The sequence below is a fragment of the Electrona antarctica genome (assembly GCF_951216825.1).
Source record: "Electrona antarctica genome assembly, chromosome: 15".
NCBI lineage: Eukaryota > Metazoa > Chordata > Actinopteri > Myctophiformes > Myctophidae > Electrona > Electrona antarctica.
In genome coordinates this window covers 10,021,357-10,043,345 of record NC_136796.1, presented here as the reverse complement: position 1 = coordinate 10,043,345, position 21,989 = coordinate 10,021,357, and the positions used below count along the sequence as shown (strand labels likewise).

The window sequence follows — 21,989 nt, the reverse complement described above, 5'->3', positions numbered from 1 at the left end:
CCTCTCACTTTCTCTCTCATTATAATCGTGTGTGTGTGTGTGTGTGTGTGTGTGTGTGTGTGTGTGTGTGTGTGTGTGTGTGTGTGTGTGCGCGTGCGTGTGCGTGCGTGAGTGCGTGCGTGCGCGCGCGCGTATTGCCTGTTGGATATACAGTCGTATTCGTATATGAAACGAATGCAAATGACCTTTATTTCTGTTTATCAGCCACGGCTTTGTATGTGCTATACTTTGTTTGTAACGAGTTTGTGAGTATGAGAGATGTAGGCAGAGCAAGTCGTGTGCAAGCATTAGGGGATGTTTGTTTGTTGTGCGTGTGTGTTGTGCGTGTGTTGTTTGTGCGTGTGTAGTGTGTGTGTGTTGTGCGTGTGTAGTGTGTTGTGCGTGTGTAGTGTATGTGTGTTGTGTGCGTGTGTGTTGTGCGTGTGTAGTGTGTGTGTGTGTGTGTTGTGCGTGTGTAGTGTATGTGTGCGGTTAATACCTGTTTTGTGTGTCTTGTGTATGTTGCTCGTGTCCCATAATGAGGACATGTTTATAGACCATTTTTATGCACTGCATAAGCATTTGTTTTGCAGTCTAGTGGCCATCAAAGCAATGCCTCCTTTCACTTTGGAACAATGTCATCTTCTTAGCATATCGTCGCTGCAGGATTGAAATGTTGTGTAGGTCCCAAACCATTATCTTTCAGTAAATTGGGGGACGGAGGGAAGAAGGTCTCTGTTCCAATCCATGCATTGAAGAAGGTCTCTGTTCCAATCCATGCATTGAAGAAGGTCTCTGTTCCAATCCATGCATTGAAGAAGGTCTCTGTTCCAATCCATGCATTGAAGAAGGTCTCTGTTCCAATCCATGCATTGAAGAAGGTCTCTGTTCCAATCCATGCATTGAAGAAGGTCTCTGTTCCAATCCATGCATTGAAGAAGGTCTCTGTTCCAATCCATGCATTGAAGAAGGTCTCTGTTCCAATCCATGCATTGAAGAAGGTCTCTGTTCCAATCCATGCATTGAAGAAGGTCTCTGTTCCAATCCATGCATTGAAAGTTGTTACTATAGTCACAGACAGGGTGGTTAATACTTTTCATTGGTTCCGTATTTCTAAAACCCACCCACGCATCGCAATGCTTGTAGATTGGCTTTTTTGGTTACTTTTTGCACAAGACTGTCGTATGATACATTTGTGAAAGAAATACATACCTTAATAATATTTATATATATATGGAGATATACGTTTCATGCCCGGCATCTCTTGTACTTTTTCCTCTTGCTCTTTCCCTCCAGAGAGAGAGAGAGAGAGAGAGAGAGAGAGAGAGAGAGAGAGAGAGAGAGAGAGAGAGAGAGAGAGAGAGAGAGAGAGAGAGAGAGAGAGAGAGAGAGAGAGAGAGAGAGAGAGAGAGAGAGAGAGAGAGAGAGAGAGAGAGAGAGAGAGAGAGAGAGAGAGAGAGAGAGAGAGAGAGAGAGAGAGAGAGAGAGAGAGAGAGAATTGGGGAGAGGGGTGTGGTTACCATAGAGAGGAGAGTGCGCTGAACCTGCTTCTACTGTAGTTGCAGCAGACAACCTAAGAACTCCACTCCACCTGGAGAGAGAGAGAGGGGGTGGGGGTGGGGGCGAGAGAGACAAAGAGAGATCTCATAGCATGTACAGTGTTACAGTGTAAGCCCTCATTAGACGGAGCAGGAATGATGAAACTCAACAGACTTGAATCAATACGAACCCGGCAACCCCAACACGGCCCCGCTGTCTCTCCGTTTGAGCTCCGCTCCTCTGGCAGTACTTACTGATCAGTTGGCCTTTTATTTACCTGTGTGTGTGTGTGTGTGTGTGTGTGTGTGTGTGTGTGTGTGTGTGTGTGTGTGTGTGTGTGTGTGTGTGTGTGTGTGTGTGTGTGTGTGTGTGTGTGTGTGTGTGTGTGTGTGTGTGTGTGTGTGTGTGTGTGTGTGTGTGTGTGTGTGTGTGTGTGTGTGTGTGTGTGTGTGCGCGCGTGCGTGTGTGTGCGTGCGAAGGCCTCATTAGATGAATTGGGGATGATGAGTCGGTCGACGGAAATCAATACCGAGCCCTGTAGACATTCTAAAGTCTCTCTCTCTCTCTCTCTCACACACTCAACATAAACCCACCAGCTCTAAGGTTGCATTTACACATTCTTCCTATAGACGCCCCTCTCTGCTCTCTTCCTGCTCTCTTCCTCCATGCACCACCAGTGTCCCTCTTCGTGTCTCCCATTTTGTCTTACTCCCTCACACTCCGTTTCCCAGGCGCACACAGGGGGTAGAGTGGCTGGATGGTAACCGCAAGGTTGCCAGTTCGAACCGCGGGGCTCCCCCAGGGTTAGTGTCGGAGTGTCCTTGAGCAAGACACTGAACCCCTAATTGCTCCTGATGTGCTGGTTGGTGCCTTGCATGGTTTCCGCCGCCATCGGTGTATGAATGGGTGGATGTAATGCACAATCTATGTAAAGTACCTTGGATAAAGGCGCTATATAAATGCACCATTTACACAAGCTTACATTTAAAACATATGAACAGTACCTCCTTAGATCTCTGGTTGCTATCTCTGACCTACTTCCTTGGAAAGTAGAAGTTGTTGAATGTACTACTATCAGAGTAATTCTCATTTGTACTTATTAACTTTTTGTACGTCTCACCACTTCCTGTCATGTTTGTGCATTCCCCTTGACTGCCAAGGTAGAACACAGGTGTTCTACCTTGAAAGTGTTATGTAACAAAGTGGTCGGATCCTGTTTATTATTTTTGGACATTGAATGGATGCATTCAAATGTATTCAACACAACACCCGCCGAGTTACAATAAATCCCACCCGGGTTGCTGTGATTTAGCGTTCGCCCTCCTGGTTTTGTTGCAGGAGTGTATAAGGGTATAATTTCACAGGGAGGCATAAAAACGCGGCACAGCACTCCCAAAACCCCTTGAGCATTTTAAACGGCTTCGGCGGTAAATTTACGATTCTACAACTTGGAGACCCAATATGGCATGCTGATGGCTTCCAGTTTTAGTGCAGTACCGTCTGCGTTCACCCAAAACCTCACAGTCTGCTTTCGCGGACCAGTACACCGCGACGAGAAAGCCACACAGTAAAACTCCCGAGTGTTCGGTTCGTTGTGCAAGTGTACACACATGCAACCGAATGGACCCACACCTGTAAGGGTCCATTTGGTGGTTGCATATCTGAGTTACAAATGGGTAAAAATAAATGTGAAATAAATCATGATATTGCATCTTGCAGAATCTGAGGTGCACTATACTGAAGCCAGTACAAATGCTCAAGGTGATTTTTGAATACTGTCTCCCAAGCTAGACACACAGCCCACTGGATGATGTTGCCAAGGATTTCATTTCCGTTACACTTTCTTTCTTTTTTTTTCTTTCTTTTTTTTGTACCTGGTGTAGCTGTCAAGGCCGCCAAAGACACTGTCAAAGAGTTGCTGTGACTGCAATATATGATGGAACTATCCATTATGCTTTTAAAATAGGGTGAGAAACCTGGCCAGTTTCTCCAAGGACGGGCGTGTGGATGAAAGTGGATGCATCTGTACCACTTTGTAGCTAGTGTCCACTTGTGCAATTTGACAGCTCTAACAGGATGTTCTCACTCAGGTGTATACATTGTGTAAAAGGGAGAGGTAACTGAACCGCTACAAAATGCTGGCTTTCTATTCTTTCTGCTTGTTTGGTGCAGATTGGTCAAATTCAAGCGAATCGACGTACAGTTTAATTGCGAACGCAGTGAGCATTTACTATGAGACCCAGCAGATCCTGTCTGTCTGTGTGTGTGTGTGTCACGCTGTAACACCACCCGCCCGCCACCAGAGGGTGCAGCTGTATCACACACAAAAACACACACATGCACGCACACACACACACACACACACACACACACACACACAAACAACTTAACTTAATAAAAAAAAACTTGACTTAAAAAAAACTTAACTTAAAAAAAAACTTAACTTCAAAAAAAAAACTTAAAAAGAAAAATCTTTAAAAAAAACGTAACTTAAAAAAAAGAAGAAAAAAAAAAGAAAAAAAAAGAACTAAAATAAAACCTTAAAGTACGTAATTTATTCTAATTGTTGTTATTGCAATTTACGAGCTGCGTTCGCTTCCCACGTTCACGCGTCTTACTTGTGCTAAGTAGGGTGAGGAGAGGCATGGTCTACAATAGGCCTACATCAGAGGTGCCCACACTTTTTTGACTTGAGAGCTACTTTCAAAATGACCAGCTCAACAAGATCTACCCACCGCAAATAATATTAGCCCATTGCTGAAAATAGTTTCAATATGTACCTGAGATGGCTTTGGAATAGTGGAGTTTGCGTTACATATAAGACAAATGCACTTGGAATGGGCAGATTTTTTTTTATTTGTAATGCTTATGCTACAGATGTATTTTGTGCACAAGTCACCTTAATTCAAGTGGCAGATGCCAAAAATTGTTTTTTCAAAATATTTAAATTAATCTTCTTTAGGGGCATGTCATGTGATCTACCTGAACAGCCTTTGTGATCTACTGGTAGATCACGATCTACCGTTTGGGCACCCCTGGCCTACATTAACCCATTTTGGACTGAGATCAGATTCTAAAAATGTCTAGTTTTCTGAAAAAACTATGTTTCTATGTCAGTGGTTCTTCGATTATTCAAAAATAGCAGACCTACAAGCTCGTAGCGCGCCACTCGGTGGCACGCTATGAGCTTGTAGATCTGCTATTTTTCAATAGCTAAAGCATAACATAATGCTAACACCAAAAGGGGTTCCCGCCCATTTTGGACTGAGGCCGATTCTAAAAACGCCTTCTAAATCCTTTTCTGAAAAACTTCAAATATTTATATAGCAGCATCAAAAAATTAAATGTTTTGAATACTGTACATGTATACTGTACAGAACTCCAAAAGGGGTTCCCGTCCAGAAGGGTTAAAACACCAAAAAGGGATTCCCAGAATGGGTTAAGAGTTCAAGTGTGACAAACTAGAGATGGAAATGTTGCTCAACCACAGTGACAAGCGCATATCATTTGTAGCTATTGGATCGTTCACTATCTGAAATGCAGCACTGAACACTTTTTTTGCCGGGGAATTCTTCAAAATAAAGGCGCTAGAGTGCCAGCAGATATGGCAGATTTTACTCTGAAAAGCCCCTCCCTTTCGTTTCCCCCACAAAACCAGGAGGCATAATCTTCCATTCTTACCTCACGCTGGCCACGCTAATGTCTCTCTAGAAGCGTTAATATTCCAAACGAGATGCATGCTGAAGTCAGAAATGAAGACAGAACATTGTCCTTTTGGTCAAAACCATGGCGACTTCCCTATAGATTAGGAGTTAGTGAACGGCTGTGCGCATATGCGACACAACAAGGAGTACAATGCAGAAGGAGAGACCAACCAATTGTTTTAATATCAATATAAAGGACGTGTAGTCGCAGGCTGTTGCACAGCACAATGACACGTACTGTCTGGCATCATATCGTTTGCTGGTTCACTGGCCGCGGGTATACAGCTTATAAACAGACTCCCGTATAACGGCGATAAATGTTTCAAATTCTGTAGTCATTTTCCCTGAAGTTGTGCCCTGCCAATGTTTACAATACCTACTGTAGAATGGTGTGACTAGTCCACGCAAACAAGTCATTGTGTCTTGCCTCTCATTGCAGTCACACATTAGGCCAAAGTTGGACTGTAGGCTTCTTACTAAGCTGTGCATAAATAGGCACAGTATAGACATAGACATTAATTTGGGCCTTTAGAAACTCTCGGCCTTTAGAAACTCCCCATGAGGCCCATAGGGCAGGAGCCTATCTCCTGTTTCTGTAGTGTGAGGCAGCTTGATGTACAAGTACACCCCCTGGACATGACGCTAGTATGTCGCAGGGACTTACACCCAATCCAACCCTTGATGCTGAGTGTCAAGCAGGGAGGCACTGGGTCCCATTTTTTAGAGTCTTTGGTATGACCCGGTTGGGGATTGAACCCCGACCTCCAAGTATCAGGGCGGACACTCTAACCACAAGGCCACTGAGCTAGTTATCACATACTTACATAGAAGTTTGATTGAATTAAACCAAAACAACACCACATCCGGACAGCTCAACAACCATCAGTACTACTGCACTATACATACTGTAATAATCAAGACAATTTACACTCACCAAGACTGTGCTCAAGCTGCACCCATACAGTAAAATCACTAGTGTACATTTCATTCTGAGAGTGTGCATATGCAATGTTACATTCGTACACTCTCAGAGTTACACGTGGATAAATAAATTAACACTGAGGATTTTGCAGAGTACACTTAGGGCTGGGCAACACTGGGGGCGGAACGGAACCGTACCGGGGGCGGAGCTTAGTTTAGACTAGTCATTGGTTAGACATGGGTTAAGGTTAGGTTTAGGTGTGCTGCCCCGTGGGAGGTTAGGGTTAGGGTGAGGCCCGGCGGAGCCAGATATGTGGCTGCACCGACAATTCGTCCGTCCCGCGGGGAGTTCCGTATTCTTTTCTTTTTTTCCCTCTGGAGGTATTAAGGTGAAGGGCTGCATTTTCCAGAGAAAGCCCCTATAGTCTCACACTAGGCTAATGGAACCGGGTGACCTTGCTGTTTATGCTGGTATTCAAATGTTCCATTGTCTCTGGTTAATCACAGGCGTGGCCCGCCGCTGTGAACCGCATACAGATGAAATATCATGTCTGACAGCATGCAGCAACACCTGTAGCATAACCTGTACCGGCACTGTCTTACGTTGGCAGGGCATCAGTCAGTGCTTTAGCAACGCTCCATACCAACCGTAATCTCCTCTTTGGAGCCTTGCTTTCCACCCCATCAACATGCCCTGAATCCTCTCTATCTTTCTCCCCCTCTCCCCTGCCTCATCTCTCTATCTTTCTCCCCCTCTCCCCTGCCTCATCTGTGTATCTCTATTCCCACCCACGCCACCACAACATCTGACTGACAGTGTTGATTTTCAGCCTGGTGCATTCCCTCCGTCTCTCTCTGGACATCTCCTTTATTTAGCCCTAACCACTCCAGGGCATAGTCTAGACCGCTGACTGACTGTCAGTCAGGGGTAGCGTGGTGCAGTCTAATTCTTTGCTGACACGCATCTGACAGCACAAAGCGAAGGCACATTTCACTCACGCCTGCTCTCTTTCTCTCGCTATCTTTTTTTCTACTTTTTTTTTGTTGCTTGTTTTGACCCTTTCTCCTGATGTCACTCGCTCATCCTCTGGTTTGAGGAAGTATTTTCTCTATGGAGAATAACATGGAGAATAATAATTGGGTCATCTTAAAAATCGTATCGTATAAGAATTGTGGTCCAAAAATAAACAAACTGTCTCTGCGATGTTGTCGGGGAGACCTGTGTCTGTATCGTTTACGACAGTCAGTCACTCATATTTGATGCAGTCGTTTCTAGCGAAAATGTAACTAATTTGGCAGCACTGCAGCAGTATAACATTAGCGTTTCCTCGCAGTCAGTTGATTCTTCATTATCCATATGAGTGAAACCGCCGTGATGATTTGATTATTTTTCAAGCACAGTTCTTATGTGAGGCGATCTAAGATCCCCCTCTATGGGAATTACAATACAAATACCCGTGGAATAGCGCCTTCTAGCGATATTGAAGTCAGACTTTGGTTCTCTATCTATTCCGTCCCCTCTCTCCATCCTTCTGTCCCTCTCTCTCTCGCTCTCTCTCTCTCTCTCTCTCCCCTCCCTCTCTCTCTGTCTTTTTATTTCCCAATAACTGTCTGACTGGAATTAACAGATGCAATCATTTTCCATAGACATGGACAGCTCATTTAAATTAACACACACACACACACACACACACACACACACACACACACACACACACACACACACACACGCATGCGCACATGTCTCATTTTGCTCCCGGAGCTTAAGCGTCGCTGTGATCAGAATACTGATTGGACGGTTTGTCTGTGGGCTGTGATTTGATTGGTCAGTTAGCCCCGTCGAGGGAACCCACTCTCTAAGCATAGATGAGATTGTGAAAGATCAGATGGAATGGCCCCTTTCTACAAATCTGGTATTACTGACGTCCTTGGAGAGACGAGAGAAGACAGGGAAAAATACGAGAAGAAAAAAGAAGAGAGGCCGAGAGATGGATATATTTCCTATAGCATTATCTTTTCTTCTCCAAGTCAGGCGGGTGTAATATCAGCACGCTTCTAAGGAAGGAATTAATACTTAATGTTATATTACACACAACACGCAACGCACACACGCACGCACGCACGCACACACGTCGCACGCACACACACGCACACACGTCGCACGCACACACGCGCACACACATACTGTACACTTGAGTGTAATGAATCAGTAATTCCTCTCATATGGAGACATATCTGGCTCCGCCAGTAGGGCGTGGAGACCCCAGGGTCCTTGAGGAAGCACCAACGGATCCCATTCAGATGAAGAACAGTGTCGTTTCACGGTTTCCTCATTTGGTAGTCAGCACAATTTGGTGCCGGCGATATCCATCATCACATTTTCCTAAAAAAAAAGGCTTAGAGGCTTAGTAACAGATTTTACTTTGCGTTCAGACTTAACCAAGCTCACTTGAAGCAACACATTAACAGATCATTCCGATGGTTTCAGAGTGTTTATAATTACTTCATTGTAGTGTTATTTCTTTCACTGTGCTTTTTTCACATATTCACAAATTTAACTTTGTGTAAGCAGTCTCATTACAAAATTATACGCCTTTTAAAACAGAAAAACAACTATGACTGAGCTAAATACAAATAGATAATATAAAAGTGAAATGGAACAGAACAAGACGTGCTGGGCTTATCTAAAAAAATGTGAGGGTGCACTAATCATTTCTTTGTTTTGAGTCGTGAGTTTCGTGCAGCAGTTCTTCTGTCAAAGCTGCAAGTACGCCATGTTTTTGGAATCAAAGGATTCATTAGGCTTAAAGTTAAACGTGGGTGTCGTCGTTTCAAATAGGTTGTCTCGGTAGAAGAAATGAGCTCGCTGAGTACTTGAGACAAAGTCACTTCTTAAGCTTGTCTGTTGTTTTTTTTGTGCCGAGTCATGCGTGGGCGATGTTCTAGATGAGGCATCATATTTAGCGGGGATGGGGAGGGACATTTGTCACGGGTCAGGGTTCAGTTCACTTTGAATCTGGTCAATTCACAGAGAGGATTTTCGTCTTCATTTTTTAAGCTTCTTTTTTCATCCCCGGGGAGAAAAATGTGCTGAGGTGTGCAGGCCTCTCTGGCACCCACGGTCCATGCACTCGCTTCCCAGACATTCACACCTGGGAGCTGCCTCACACAACCCCCTCGTTTTATATTAGCCGGTGCACAGATGGAGGTACTGTATGTGTGGTTAACCCATTTTGTGCGAGAACCCCTTTTGGTGTTAGCATTATGTTATGCTTTAGCTATTGAAAAATAGCAGATCTACAAGCTCGTAGCGCGCCACTCGGTGGCGCGCTATGAGCTTGTCTGCTATTTTCGAAAAATCGAAGAACGACTGACATAGAAACATAGCTTTTTCAGAAAAGTGTCAGGATGTGAAAAGTGTCAGGATGTAGAAGACATTTTTAGAATCTGATCTCAGGTCAGAATGGGTTAAAGCTGAAATGCATAACTTTTTTGTGTGTGTGAATAAAACTTTATTTTAACCAATCTGTATGGTAGAGTATGTTAATGAAGTAACAACTGTGGGTGGATGGATGGATGGATGGATGGATGGATCACAAGGTAGTTCAGGCGCCATAGACCGCACAGCTGTAGTGTAAAAGGTTACAGATACAGGGCATAGACATCCTCAAACTAATTACTTTATAAAAGTATACTATCCACCTGATGCCATATGTAGTCCTGAAGAAAGCAAGGATGTTACAGAGACACTGGAGATGGAGTCACTTGGAGGGGGGAGGGAGGGAAGAGGGGTGAAAAAAAATGCTGTTATTGTACTGCTTTTTCCAAATAAAATAAATATTATAAAAAAAAAAGTATACTATCCAGACATATACGATCCTCCTGCTGCCTGGGGCGGAATAAGAAGACACGGTCAATACATACTGTACTAAAGCAAACAGACGTATATATACACACCCTACTGTATATACACAATCATCCTGCCTGAAGCAGGTAAAAACAAAGAGAGTAACAAGGTAATCCTAGTCATGAGATCAGCACAAACCACAGGTAACAGTTGACAACGGAGTCAGTGGGCGCTGCTTCAATTGTCACACAACACACCATAATGCTACCCAGTCACAGGAAGTCAATTACGGTAAATAAAAGAATATAATGAAAATAATTGAGTGTTATTATACCAGACCTGGACAAAAACAGGCTGTCTGGCGGTGGCGGGAACACACAGTACACACAGTTAGAAAAACAATGTAAATGACATGCATGCCATTTAAATTTAATGCTCACAGTTTTTACAATGTAATTGTCTCTCTCCACGGAAAAGCAGTCATTCACATGTATAGGCTGTATGATATACATGGAATATGCTTTACCAGGCAAGGGTGTATTAATACAGCGTCTGGAGCACTGGGTAGGCCTGTCTGGCACGGCCCTGTCCTGGTTTTCCTCCTACCTAACAAACAGAAGCTATTTTGTCAATCTAGCTGAGTTTGACTCAGACAAACACAACATCAGTTCTGGTATTCCACAGGGCTCAATTCTTGGTCCTCTGTTATTCTCCCTGTACATACTGCCATTGGGAGAACTCATTACCAATCACGGAGTCAATTTTCATTTCTATGCTGATGATACCCAACTTTATCTTTCTGTAGATCCAGATGATCTCTGTGCCTTAGACCCGCTGTTGACCTGTCTGTCTAGCATTAAATGCTGGATGAGTGAGAACTTTCTCAAGCTAAATGAGGATAAGACAGAAGTTCTCATAATCGGTTCTAGTGAGCAGAAAGAATCGATAAAAAGCAGACTTGGCAACCTGACTGTAGAAGGTAACAGTACAGTAAAGAACTTGGGGATCACTATTGATTCTGAACTGAATTTTAATTCACACATTAATCATGTTACCAAGATTGCCTTTTTTCATCTTAGAAATATTGCACGAATCAGAGCCTATTTGTCACTGGACGATGCAAAAACGCTAATCCACGCCTTTGTTTTTTCTCGGCTTGATTACTGCAATGCACTTTTTTCTGGATTGCCTAAGAAATCAACTGACAGATTACAACTTGTCCAAAATGCAGCAGCCAGAGTCTTAACTAGAACTAAGATGAGAGAACATATTACTCCAGTCTTGGCCTCATTGCACTGGCTTCCGGTTGTTTTTAGGATTGATTTTAAAATTCTTTTACTTGTTTATAAAGCTCTCAATGGTCTCGCACCTTCCTACCTACATGACTGCCTGCCGAAATATGTCCCAAACCGCCCCCTAAGGTCTTCCACTGCTGGCCTGCTCGCTTTGCCTAAAAAAATGGCAACTAAAAAATACGGGGAAGCAGCTTTTTGCTTCTACGGGCCGACGGCGTGGAACAAACTCCCACTGTACCTTCGACAGGCAGCCTCTGTAGACATTTTTAAAGCTCAGCTCAAGACCCACTTTTACACCCTTGCTTTTAATTGATTTATCTGTCTTTTAAAAAAAAAATGTTATTCATGTCCTCACTGTATTGTTTATGCCCTGCTTTTATTTTATTTTTTGTGTAAAGCACTTTGAGCTGCATTTCATGTCATGAAAGGTGCTATACAAATAAAGTTTTATTATTATTATTATTATTATTGGTGGTGCCCATGCAAATGATAATTAGCATGAGTTGGTAATGGGATAAGCATGCACATAAAAAGCGGTTGTTTCTTAAATGTGTGTGTGTGTGTGTGTGTGTGTGTGTGTGTGTGTGTGTGTGTGTGTGTGTGTGTGTGTGTGTGTGTGTGTGTGTGTGTGTGTGTGTGTGTGTGTGTGTGTGTGTGTGTGTGTGTGTGTGTGTGTGTGTGTGTGCGCGTGCATGCAGAGATCAAGAGGGGTCAACGAGGCCTGATTTGCAGGCTTGCACTGCTAGACTGATACACAGTAAAATCCTGACTATTCATTTAACTCTGACAGTGTTCAACATGTGACTAAATGGACCCTTATGGTCAGAGTCAAATGAACACAGAGGATTTTCCAGTGTCCTTAAGGAAATGGGGTCAAGAGGGAGACTGTGTTCGTGGTTGATGGGTGTGAAATCAATGCTGGAAGAGTGAATTGATGGGGTTAATAAGTAGTCATGACAGGGTTAGGGAGGGGAATTGCGTATGTCTCCCAATGTTGACACACACCTGTGTGTGTGTGTGTGTGTGTGTGTGTGTGTGTGTGTGTGTGTGTGTGTGTGTGTGTGTGTGTGTGTGTGTGTGTGTGTGTGTGTGTGTGTGTGTGTGTGTGTGTGTGTGTGTGTGTGTGTGTGTGTGTGTGTGTGTGTGTGTGTGGGGGGGGCTGTCAGTTTCAGTCTGGTAATCAGCATAATTAGAAGGCTCTCTTTTCCTCCATCTCCTCTTCTCTGTTTGTCCTTCTCTGTCTCTCTCTCTCCGATCCCCTCATCTCACCCTCCCTCTGTCTGCCTTTCCCCCTCTGTCTTCCATCTTATCTCTATCATCTCCCTCTCTTTCTTTACCCAGTGGACCCGACCCCTCCCCCTTTCCCTCGCTCTCGCTCTCTCTCTCCCTCTCGCTCGCTCGCTCTCTCTCTCTCTCTCTGAGTGATGAGTTTTAAATCATCCCTTCATTCTCTGATGAACGAGAGAAAATCTGTCTCTTTCCACTCTGTTTGTTCTGCTCTGTTCTCTCTCTCTCTCTCTCTCTCTCTCTCTCTCTCTCTCTCGTCTCCCACCCTATAACCTTAGACCACTCCGTACGGATGGACAGACATCAGAATGTCATGTAACCCAGTGTTCACCCAGCGGGGAAATCTGTAGAGAATAGCTCCCTTTGGTCTAGTGGGTTAAGATGTTGGACTTTCACACGGGAGGCCTGAGTTCGAATCCCGGGCGTTACATTGGTGCCGTGACCCGGTGCCGTGTGTGTGTGTGTGTGTGTGTGAGAGACACAAGTAGGTCTATATTTTACCAGTAATATTAAGGCCAAGTGGATGTACAGTAGGCTCCTTACTAAGCTGTGCATAAATTTAGCTATTAGGGCATCGACCAAAACATAGACGCCCACCGGGGGAGAATTAGACAGTTTGTGCTTTTATTAATTTAATTTAATTAGACACCATCAGCAAAACACACACACACACACACACACACACACACACGTGCGCAAACACGTAATCCTCTGCTGCCGTTGGCCTGGCGGACATTAAAAAACAGAATCCCTGAGTGAAAGCAGCAGATTCCTGCACTTAGCTGAACATTATCCCACCACTGCTGATGTTGCACAGTGTGTGTGGGTCAGCAGCAGCAGCACGTCTCATCCTGTGCTCCATGTTCCTCTGGTTGGAGGGCTGTACAGCACCGTAAACACTCCTCTGGTTGGAGGGCTGTACAGCACCGTAAACACACGCTGCTGCTTTCCCTCGCGTCGCTGCGAGGACTGCCAAGGATCTATGAACACTCCTTATCCTCAGATGAACCCTATACTTCCTGGAGCATAAATCCACCCCCCCCACCCTCCTCCTCAAGCCTCCCCTTAACTTTGATCATAAAATATCAGCTCCGGCGGGACCAAGACGGATCCCTCCCTTATGGACCGGGCCAAGATGGCCGTTCGATAGGTTGTTTTCTTGCTGTGCTGTGCACAATCCTGCTGTTTTCTGCTGTTGCGGTGCATTGTTGAAACAAAGCAGGCTATACAGTATAGCCTGGCAGACGCACGCCTGTTTTCTCGCAAGACACAAAAAAAAATCTTTCTGTGCTCATTTATCCATTAGTAACTCTTCGAGTGTACATATGTAACCAAATGGACCCGTGAGAGTCCATTTTGGGTAAATTTGTACACGCTGATTTACCGATTTAACTGTGTGTGTGTGTGTGTGTGTGTGTGTGTGTGTGTGTGTGTGTGTGTGTGTGTGTGTGTGTGTGTGTGTGTGCGTGCCTCGGCTCTGCTGCCTGTCCCTCCTGATTCCTCCATGTCTCGGCTGTGATTGGTTGTGAAGGCCCACAGTTACTGCACCTTAATTACAGCTCAGCCTGCCATTGGTCATTACACCTGTCACTGTGATGGGCCTGGAGTGGTCGCTCCAAATTGAGGGGTGGAACAAACACGCACACACATACAGATGACACCATATCATACACTAATGAACACTTCGTTCTTTTTGTACGTATGGAAGTAAATTAATAAGCATCCAACAGACATGCTTCCCCAGTGGCCCTTGTTGCCATGGCAGTTAAGGAGGCTCATGAAGATCAAACACAGTGGGGATGAAGATCCTGATTACTCTAAACTCAGAGGGGATCCATTGAAGGCGTGGACGTGGGTGGACACTGGAGTAAACAATTAGCGGCCGTCAAACTGTTAAATGTCTTCTAAATCCTAAAAGTTTTCTGAAAAACCCATGTTTATATGTTAGTGGTGCTCAACCTTTTTCATGTCAAGGACCCCCAGAATTATCTGTATTTGGCCGCGGACCCACATCTGAAAATATGTTGTTCCAGGGACCCCCCCAGAAGCAAAGATTTGAGTTAAAAACGTTCACTCTGAAAGAATATATATTCAAAGATTTGCGCCGCATTTTCACGATTTTTCAAAAAATAGCAGACCTACAAGCTATATGAGCTTGTAGATCTGCTATTTTTCAATAGCTAAAGTGTAAAATAATGCTTAAAACACCAAAAGGTGTTCCCGTACAGAATGGGTTAATTCTTTAACTGTAGGTGTTGATTATGATTAATAACAATGGTTTATTATTATCACAGTAATAACGAGGTAGGCGTGCAGAAGAGCAAAGCTGTTCAGAGGCTCCAGGATCGCATGGCTGTCAATGGCAGCAGAATTAGGCCACTTTCTCTGAGCTTGAATCATATTCTTCTTCTTTTTCCCGGCGGTATGGTAATGGTTTTCATTCTGACTCACGGGTGAGTGTTTGATATAATGTCTGGCTGACATCAAAGGCAGAGCGGTGACCGCGATCCTGATTTTAACAGTGAGGCCAGAAGCGATGAAAAGAAATGACCTGCATTTCTATTTTTCATCCCAGACCGGCCCTTTTAGCAGAACACCGGCCGTCTTATCTAGAGAGAGTTAGAATGAGCTCATCAATTGAACGAGCTCGTGAAACGTGATAATAGCCTATAGTACCTGCAGACAATATTGGGTTGCCCATTCGGGGTAAATTGTTTCGAGAGCATTTGCTCTGTCCCCATAAAAATTAATGTATTATTAAATACAGGCAAAAGCACGCTCGTTATTTATGTCCCCAGCCGCAACGGCTTGTCTCTTTATTAGATGTGACAGACATCACGGTTGCTTTATTAATCTCGATCCAGAGTTCTGTCCGTTTCAGGAGAGTGGCCGTCTCCTTGTATAATAGCGTTATAGTGTAATTTATTTGCCGGGATCGTCGGATGTTTCACCGATGGGTTTATGCATGCGAATTCCATATCCCCCCTTGCAACAATCTGAATAAGCTCATTATCCTGATTGAAATGTGAAATGTGAAAGCTGATATTCTAATGTTACCCATTCTTGCATTTAGGTTATTGTTTGTTTTGGTGATCGGGTTCGATGCTAATACCCTGGCTTTGATTTGTTCTTGGTTTGTATAGTCCTTTTAGTTTAGATTGGATTTGATGATGCATTTAACTGAGATGCGGGCGGTTGATATGAGTGCACCTTCAGAATGGCAATGCTATACCATGACGCGATGACACACAACTTTGTCATTCTAATCTAGTTGGCTAAGTACGGTAAGTCAAACTTGCAATTATTTTAGTTGCATTAACTTTAGGTGATCAGAGTTGTAGACACATAAGCTACAGTTGATCGGCCGATGCCATAATGAGCAACAATAAAAAGATGGAACAGTAAAATATGGAGTATTAATTTGGCTCTTAGAGTTTTAAATTAACACGGATCCTAATTCAGTGGTTCCCAAAGTGGGGTCCGGGGACCCTCAGGGGTCCTTGAGGGAGTTCCAGGGGGTCCCCAGCTTAATTATAGTTTGGAACCAAATGGACCTTTATGGGTCTGTACTCTAACTCTCACAGTTAAATTAACATTGATTTTATAATATACATTTTTGGCAAATGCCACTTATTGTGGGACTGTAGCCTAATGCATGTCCTTGAAATTAAAAGGGTTGAGAATCACCGCTAGAGCCATACAAATCTTCTCTTATGGAGGGTCCCTGGCATATCTTTTCAAATGGGGGTCTGCGGGCTAATTAGTGTCAATTTGGGGGTCCTTGATGTGAAAAGGTTTGGGAACCATTGGTCTAATTAATGCTCAGGATTTGACTATGTATGTACTATCCTGGACCTGGCCCTCATCCTGGACTGACCAAAACCATGCTAGTTTGCTAACAAACATATACTCTCAGTTAAGTGGAAATCATTATATCCACTGCTGTAAACATTGGAGTGCTCTCTGCTGCAGTCCGTTCCTCGCTCAGCGGGTCCACGTCGTGCTTTGAATGCTTCGCTAAGGTCACTGTCTGCGCAAACAAGCAGCAATGCGTTGAATTTACAAGCAGTCCAGTTTGATGCCAATTTGCTTTGATGTTTACTTTGTATGCGGGGCCAATTTGCAAATGCACCCTAAACAATGGCGGCCCGCACCGACCTCGCCGCGCTGAGAGGTACAGCATTTTAAAGAAGACCCGAACAGTTCCTTTATTCTCTCTAATATGGCTGCAACTAGTAACATCAACAAATACAACTCTGTGTGTGTGTGTGTGTGTGTGTGTGTGTGTGTGTGTGTGTGTGTGTGTGCGCGTGCGTGCGTGCGTGTGCGTGCGTGAGCGCCACTCTCCAGGGTGTGTACTGCATGGGGCTCTGGTTCCTGTGCAGGGAAAATAAATAAATAAAATGAAAGCCTATTGCGGTTGATTTGGTTAAACCCCTCCAACCCCCCTTGTCTTCCCTAGATCATGCTGCCCCCCTCCCCCTCCCCCTCCCCCCCACACACACACACACAGAGACATAATGAAGAGCTTTGCTCATTAAGATGTAGTTCTATTTATCCTCTATCCTTCCCCAAAGAAATCATTAACTCTCTTTTACACGGCTCTGCTGTGTGTGTGTGTGCGTGTGTGCGTGCGGCTTCTGAAGGGTATACCGCCGTGCCCCAACCCCCCCCCCCCTCTCTCTTTCTCGCTCGGGTTCCTTCATCTTCCTCCCCGTCGTATTGTCAGTACCAACAGCCTGGTAGAATCAGAATGCACAGCGGTGCACCGTCACACTCACAGTGTCGCATTAGTGTGACGGTTGGTTGATGCACTATAGCTGTTGTGGGATATAAGCAGACTGTGTATTTATGGTATGGCAGGAATCCATGGGCAACCCAAGTGCTTTTCTTGGAGACTTGATTTCGTGGAGATTGTGACTTCTTTTTGTTTTCTCCTCGTGATGGTGACTAACACTCTATTCCCTACCCAGTGGTAGAATAGACAGTAACGACGTTCCTTTTCTTGAGTACTGTACTTTTACAGTACCATTTAGACCTGAGGACGATTCTACAAATGCCTTCTAAATCCTGACAGTTTTCTGAAAAACCTATGTTTCTAATTCTATGTCAGTCGTTCTCAAACATTTCTCACATCAATCAAGGACCCCCAAAAATATATGTAATTGGCCGCCGACCCCTATCTGAAAATATGTTGTTCCAGGGACCCCCCCCCCCCCCCCCAGAAGCAAAGATTTGAACTTAAAACGTCTGAAAGAAAATATTCAAAGATTTGCACCATTTTCACGATTTTTCAAAAATAACAGATCTACAAGCTCCGAGCTACGAGCTTGTAGATCTGCTATTTTTCAAATAGCTAAAGTAGGCTTTAACATAATGCTTAAAACACCAAAAGGGGTTCCCGTCCTGAAGTAAATGTTTTGAGTATCTGTACTGGGTATTGTTTTTTTGTTTTTGTTTAAAAAAAAAAAAAAAAATCATATATATCGGGGCTTTTTCTGCCTTTATTGGTAGATACAGTAACCTGACAGGAAACGGGGAGAGATAGATGAGGCGTGACACACAGCAAAGGTCATGGGGATAGGGAGTCGAACCCGCGACACGCTGTCAGGCGGCGTTGGCAGCCTAGGTGCCAGACGGCTACGCCAGCCAAGACAAGTCCTGTACTTTTGGGCTCCAGAAAATGAATAGGAAGGGAAGAAGTATATGTTTATGAATGAACCACTTATACACATGTATTAAGCCGTATTTCAAATTATAGTGGAAAAAAAATCTGATCCGCAAGTTGCAACGCAACACAGATTGGCTAAGAGATTTGTTGTAGAGGGGGGAAAAAAGGAGCGGGGCCTAATATTGCCTCCTGGGGGACTCCGGGCTTTGAAGTATCTACGGTTTATATAAGTGTTTACTGACATGCCTGGTTAAATAAAGGTTAAATCAAATTAATAAAAAGAACGTTCCTGATCCACATACTGAGGGTTGGGTGTTGGAAACACTCCATCACCTGTCCACAGCATCCCATTCTTAAGCTCAAGTAGTTACCCGACGTTAGTGGTGAATTTAAGCTCAAGTAGTTACCTGACGTTAGTGGTGAATTTAATGGCAGTGTTTGTGTTTGTGTTTTTCATTCTAATGCAAGCAACTGTACAGCATGTCTCACAAATGTGGTGTTCAATGTCCACTGACGGATATGTAGTTAATTATAAGTAACAAGCAGTGCTAGCCGATAAGCTGTAATACCCTATATATATTCTCCACAGCACGTAGACCTCACTCTCAACGTGGGGTCTGGGGAACGCCCATGGGCACTTGAGGGGGTTCGAAGGGGTCCCCAGCGAAATTATTAAGACTCACCACGGCACCACCAAAAGAAACCTCAGGTGGTTCATTTGTACAATCTTCAAGTTAAGGAGGGAGGATTTCATGGTGGAGATTCATTGGCGTCCGAGGGTGTCATCAAATGAGGGTCCATGGCCTGACGTTCATCAAACTTGAAATTAAAAAAGTTTGAGAATCACCGCTGTGTGGATGGATGGACCTACACCGCTGTGTGGATGGATGGACCTACACCACTTGGTTTGGTTTCCTCCACCGCTGTGTGGATGGATGGACCTACACCACTTGGTTTGGTTTCCTCCACCGCTGTGTGGATGGATGGACCTACACGACTTGGTTTGGTTTCCTCCAACGCTGTGTGGATGGATGGACCTACACGACTTGGTTTGGTTTCCTCCAACGCTGTGTGGATGGATGGACCTACACGACTTGGTTTGGTTTCCTCCAACGCTGTGTGGATGGATGGACCTACACGACTTGGTTTGGTTTCCTCCAACGCTGTGTGGATGGATGGACCTACACGACTTGGTTTGGTTTCCTCCAACGCTGTGTGGATGGATGGACCTACACGACTTGGTTTGGTTTCCTCCAACGCTGTGTGGATGGATGGACCTACACGACTTGGTTTGGTTTCCTCCAACGCTGTGTGGATGGATGGACCTACACAACTTGGTTTGGTTTCCTCCAACGCTGTGTGGATGGATGGACCTACACGACTTGGTTTGGTTTCCTCCAACGCTGTGTGGATGGATGGACCTACACAACTTGGTTTGGTTTCCTCCAACGCTGTGTGGATGGATGGACCTACACGACTTGGTTTGGTTTCCTCCAACGCTGTGTGGATGGATGGACCTACACGACTTGGTTTGGTTTCCTCCAACGCTGTGTGGATGGATGGACCTACACGACTTGGTTTGGTTTCCTCCAACGCTGTGTGGATGGATGGACCTACACGACTTGGTTTGGTTTCCTCCAACGCTGTGTGGATGGATGGACCTACACGACTTGGTTTGGTTTCCTCCAACGCTGTGTGGATGGATGGACCTACACAACTTGGTTTGGTTTCCTCCAACGCTGTGTGGATGGATGGACCTACACGACTTGGTTTGGTTTCCTCCAACGCTGTGTGGATGGATGGACCTACACGACTTGGTTTGGTTTCCTCCAACGCTGTGTGGATGGATGGACCTACACAACTTGGTTTGGTTTCCTCCAACGCTGTGTGGATGGATGGACCTACACGACTTGGTTTGGTTTCCTCCAACGCTGTGTGGATGGATGGACCTACACGACTTGGTTTGGTTTCCTCCAACGCTGTGTGGATGGATGGACCTACACGACTTGGTTTGGTTTCCTCCAACGCTGTGTGGATGGATGGACCTACACGACTTGGTTTGGTTTCCTCCAACGCTGTGTGGATGGATGGACCTACACGACTTGGTTTGGTTTCCTCCAACGCTGTGTGGATGGATGGACCTACACAACTTGGTTTGGTTTCCTCCAACGCTGTGTGGATGGATGGACCTACACGACTTGGTTTGGTTTCCTCCAACGCTGTGTGGATGGATGGACCTACACAACTTGGTTTGGTTTCCTCTAACGGTGTGCAGCTCTAGCTATACTGTAGTATATGCCTCATTAATATGCAATCATAGATAAGCATCAAAGTATCTGGAAGCAGCGTTACAAAGCTGACCCAGTTTTGTATATAGTGCTTATGCCCACCAGCTGTCACGGTAGAATAAATTGAACAGGATCATTTGCTTTGATATACAGTACGATAGCGTCGCTCATCACCTACAGTACGCCAGGCTGTGAATGGTCAACCCTTAATGCCATTTATAATTAGGCAGTAGTCTCTGGTGATACTCTTGGGATGGAAATTGCATTCGCGGGTGCTTTTTAATAATGTATGGTTTGGGCACAAATACAGTAGTGGGGAGCTAGTGTGACTGTGCGCACGCTTATAGCTGTTGGTGCATGACTAATAATGTCAGTTATTGTAAGTCTCTCTGGGTATCCTTGTGTGTGTGTGTCGCGCACGCACGCACACACACACACGCACATGCGCACATGCGCACACACACACACACAAACAAGAGGTTCCAATTAGTGTCGGTCTTACATAAACTAAGCCCAGCTGGATAAAACACTTGCACAACATGATGCCTCACACACTAGTAGTCGCACGCATGTACGCACAGTATGTACGCACACACGCACTCACAAGCATGTGCGTCTGCACGCACACGCGCGCACACACACACACACACACACACACACACACACACACACACACACACACACACACACATGCACACACACAGAGGAGATGAGACCCTATTATGATGCTGTATATGCAATGCATGTATGCTTAAACACTCTCTCTTAGTCTTGCTCTGTCTGTTGTGGTCACAGTGTCACCCACATTAATGATCAGTTTGCCATCAGTGAAATCCTGTCACTGCACTGCAACTCCATAAATGGAACCAAATGGACCTTTGTCGGTCTGTAACTGTGGGTGTACAAATGGAACCAAATGGACCTTTGTCGGTCTGTAACTGTGGGTGTACAAATGGAACCAAATGGACCTTTGTAGGTCTGTAACTGTGGGTGTACAAATGGAACCAAATGGACCCTTAAGGGTCTTTCGGTTGCCTTTATATACTCTCTTAGTCACATGAGCGCTGAGGGGGCAGCCTGATAGCTGAATGCTTAGACCACATACTGTACTGTACTGTACCACACAAACTCTAATGGCTGACAAGTGACAACCAATCCCTGGTGTGATTAGCCACTTAAGCCTCATGTTATGGTCTACAAGCTCACAATGCTTTGCATCGCAATGTGCTGTGAACTTGCAGACTCACTTATTTTATTGGAATCCATTGTTTCGTATACTAGATTAGATTGATTAGTTCATTTAATTGTTGCACCCTATAACTTCTGTTCCCTTTACGCCCACCCCCACCTCTCTAAACGGAGAACGATCTGACTCTCTGACTGACTCTTTATTCCGTCCCCTCCTCTCCATCCTTCTGCCCTCTTCTGTCCCTCCATTTCTCTCTCTCTCTCTCTCTC

At 44.7% G+C, this 21,989-nt stretch overlaps 1 protein-coding gene across 1 annotated transcript in view; it reads left to right on the top strand.

Moving 5' to 3' along the window:
• The window catches only part of LOC306938742 (CUB and sushi domain-containing protein 3-like), a 575,885-nt gene that overhangs the window by 86,453 nt on the left and 467,443 nt on the right, over positions 1-21,989 (top strand). The gene's annotated exons all lie outside the window — the stretch shown is intronic.